We start from the raw sequence: 3,975 nt of genomic DNA, 5'->3' as shown, positions 1-3,975 counted from the left end.
TTTGTTACAACTGAGTGGCTTGCTAGGCCAGAGGGCAAGTAAGAGTGAACCACATTGCTGGAGTCACATGTAGGCCAGACCAGGTAAGATTTCCTTCCCTAAAGGGCATTAGTGAACCAGATGGGTTTTTACAACAATTCGACGATTTTTTTTCAGAACTTAATGCAATAGTAAATCATACACTTTTTAATCTCCATTATTATACAGCTGGTAATCGAGGGGACAGAGACAGGTGATACATTATCTGCAACACTTGAAATTTCAGCAGAAAGAAAAGAATGATTGTTTGGCATCTGATTCCCATTCCAATCACCATGAAGGTTCCAAACGTGCCTCCGCTCTGCATCATAGGCTAGGATAGTGAGGTTGGCGAACGGGGGCCGGGGCCTGCTCGCCACGCATAAAATGACGCGGAATGGCGTTGGGTGGAACTCCTGACGTCACCCGCGTCATTTCAATTTTCAAGTCGGCGGGAGCTCAGCCAAATCAGCTGTGTGCCCGCCGACCTGTCAACGGCCTATTGAGGCCATTTAAAAAGTAATTCAAGTAATTAATGGACCTGACCGTCCAACCTTAAGGTTGGCGGGCAGGCTGGGAGCCCTGGCAGACTTCAGAAAAAGCATCAAATCTCATCCATGGGCGGGATGAGGTTTCATGAGGGTTTTTAAAAATTTAATAAAAGTTTGATTAAAAGTGATGGATTAAAAGTGACAGAACTGATGAAGGGTCATGAGGACTCGAAACGTCAACTGTGCTCTTCTCCGCCGATGCTGCCAGACCTGCTGAGTTTTTCCAGGTATTTCTGTTTCTGTTTTTGTTTATCATAAATCAGCATCTTTTCCAGTATCAAATTCAAAGTCTTCAGTGCTCATTAGTTGTATGTATTGGATCATGTTACCAGAATATATTTAAAACAAAGCCAGTAGGTAAACAAGGCTGTACTTGCAATGTTAGCATATTACTGCCTTTCTGGCCTATACAAGACACTTGAACCTGGGTTGCAGGATATAGGTTGAACCATATAGAAGTATGTATCCTGGAGGAGGCGATGGCGTAGTGGTATTGTTGCTGGACGAGTAATCCAGCGACTCAGGGTATTACGCTGGGGACACAGGTTTGAATCCTGCAGATTCCTAGATTATGATTATTCATCATACTTATTTGACAGATGAACTAATTTCCTTTTGGACCTTTTTCTTGGTGTTTAGGAATTTGAATTCAAAACTTCCTGCGGGGTAAGATGGTGGCCTGAGGCGCTGAGACTCTGAACATGCATTTTAGTGATGCCAGTCACAGTGGGACTGTACAGGCAGTCATAGCCCAGCTGCTTTGACAGAGTTAAAATGGGCTGTGTAGTTGGCATGGCAGCTGGTGCACTTTTTGACAGTTTTTCGTGCCTCAGGCTGGGGCTAAGAGGTTGAGGGCTGCTGGGTGGTGTTGGGAAGACCATGGGAAGAATTTTCCCCCCTATTGGGGGGGATGTGCAAGAGCAGGCACGCCTCCAATCAGCCGCCATTTTACGTGGGCCGGCCAATTAAGGCCCGCCCAGCGGGACATTGGCCAGGAAGCGCTATGCACTCCCTGGGCAGGCAGGGAGGGATTCCCTCAGCTGAGATTGCGCTCTTTCGCGCATGTGCGCGCTCATCTCCCTGAGGCTAAATGCTGTCTCTGAGATCAGCGCCATATTTAAAAATGGTACATGTACAATAATAAAATTTCCCTTACATGTCCCCTCATGTGAGACACTGTCACATGAGTTGGGACATGTCCATCACTTTTAATCAAACTTTTATTAAATTTTTAAAAACCCTCATGAAACCTCATCCCGCCCATGGATGAGGTTTGATGCTTTTTCTGAAGCCTGCCAGGGCTCCCAGCCTGCCCGCCAACCTTGAGGTTGGACGGTCAGGTCCATTAATTACTTGAATTACTTTTTAAATGGCCTCAATAGGCCGTTGACAGGTCGGCGGGCACACAGCTGATTTGGCTGAGCTCCCGCCGACTTGAAAATTGAAATGATGCGGGTGACGTCAGGAGTTCCACCCAACGCCATTCCGCGTCATTTTATGCGCGGCGAGCAGGCCCCGCCCCCCGCTCGCCAACCTCACTATCCTAGCCTATGATGCAGAGCGGAGGCACGTTTGGAACCTTCATGGTGATTGGAATGGGAATCAGATGCCAAACAATCATTCTTTTCTTTCTGCTGAAATTTCAAGTGTTGCAGATAATGTATCACCTGTCTCTGTCCCCTCGATTACCAGCTGTATAATAATGGAGATTAAAAAGTGTATGATTTACTATTGCATTAAGTTCTGAAAAAAAATCGTCGAATTGTTGTAAAAACCCATCTGGTTCACTAATGCCCTTTAGGGAAGGAAATCTTACCTGGTCTGGCCTACATGTGACTCCAGCAATGTGGTTCACTCTTACTTGCCCTCTGGCCTAGCAAGCCACTCAGTTGTAACAAAAAAAGGAATAAACCAGATGGACCGCCCAGCATCAACCTAGGCATTGGAAACAACAACGGCAATCTCAGCCCTGTTGACCCTGCAAAGTCGTCCTTACCAACATCTGGGGGGGCTGGTGCCAAAATTGGGAGAGCTTTCTCTCAGACTAGTCAAACAACAGCATGACATAGTCATCCTCACGGAATCATACCTTACAGATAATGTCCCAGACACCACCATCACCATCCCTGGCTATGTCCTGCCCTACTGGCAGGACAGGTCCAGCAGAGGTGGCGGCACAGTGATATACAGTCAGGAGGGAGTTAGCCTGGGAGTCCTCAACATCAACTCCAGACCGATGAAGTTTCATGGCATCAGGTCAAACATGGGCAAGGAAACCTCCTGCTGATTACCATGTACCGTCCTCCCTCAGCTGATGAATCAGTGCTCCTCCATGTTGAACACCACTGGGAGGAAACACTGAGGGTGGCAAGGGCGCAGAATGTACCCTGGGCGGGGGACTTCAATGTCCATCACCAAGAGTGGCTCAGAATCAGGGATCAGGCTATTTTGGATCTGGTAATGTGTAATGAGGCAGGTTTAATAAATGATCTAAATAAAAGATCCCCAAGGAAACAGTGACCATAACATGGTGGAATTTAGCATTCAGCTTTAACAGAGGCTGGATGAAGGGCAGCTAACTTGTAGGAAATTGATCATTGAAATATTTTAACAAAGCTGTGTGTTTGCTTGTTGTTAGCGGTTCTATTTTTAATCACAGTTAGCCGAGTTTCCCAGGGGGTACTTAACATGAGGTATGTGCTTTTATAGCACTACTTGTGGGCCAGGAGAATCAGGAGTATTCCCTAAAGGCCTAACAAGCTGATGATTAAACTCCACTCCAACCACCCCTGCCAAAATTTGCAAGAAATTCAAGAAACCCTCACTTCTGGGTTTCCCAACTTCTAAAAGCTCCTCATAACCTCTCCTCCCCAACCCTAGCTAATATCTAGCACCACAAGTTCAAATGCTACCACTAGGGATATAACATTGAAATTAATAATTTGTTGTCAGGAGAAACAACCATGAAAACAATCTGACTGCTAGATAAGTCCAAATGGCTCACAAATGTCATTCTAGGAACAGGCCTGCCACTCTTACTTTGTCTATGTGTGACTCCAGTCCTCACTTTGTTGTTGATTCTAAAAGGGTTAAAAGTTAATATTTAGCCCATTCCCTTCAGACTGTTGATACTGCTGGAATGTACTGGGTACAGTTAACACTGAAAGATCAATGCCATCAGGAACAGTCAACTTGGCCAATAGCAATTCAGCATTCTTGTGTATATAATAAAAAAAGAAATCCTCCCTTACAGAAAGTTCCTGGACTGGGCCTTCAGCCCACAACCTTCTGTCTCAGAAGCAAGTTGCTAATAATGTTCCAGTAGTACAGAGACTTGCTATCGTGCAGACATTCTTTAAGCAAATTTCAAACTCCTCCTCCCCCCCTCCCAATTACATTGATACTG

The 3,975-nt window shown here is 45.7% G+C and overlaps 1 pseudogene; it reads left to right on the top strand.

Moving 5' to 3' along the window:
• Nucleotides 1-1,283: 1,283 nt before the first annotated feature.
• LOC144681140 (reactive oxygen species modulator 1 pseudogene) lies at nucleotides 1,284-2,269 on the top strand (annotated as a pseudogene).
• Nucleotides 2,270-3,975: the final 1,706 nt, after the last annotated feature.

This window comes from Cetorhinus maximus, chromosome 5 (assembly GCF_964194155.1).
Source record: "Cetorhinus maximus chromosome 5, sCetMax3.hap1.1, whole genome shotgun sequence".
Lineage (NCBI taxonomy): Eukaryota > Metazoa > Chordata > Chondrichthyes > Lamniformes > Cetorhinidae > Cetorhinus > Cetorhinus maximus.
The sequence above is the reverse complement of the archived record's forward strand: the minus strand, read 5'-3'. Positions and strand labels throughout refer to the sequence as shown.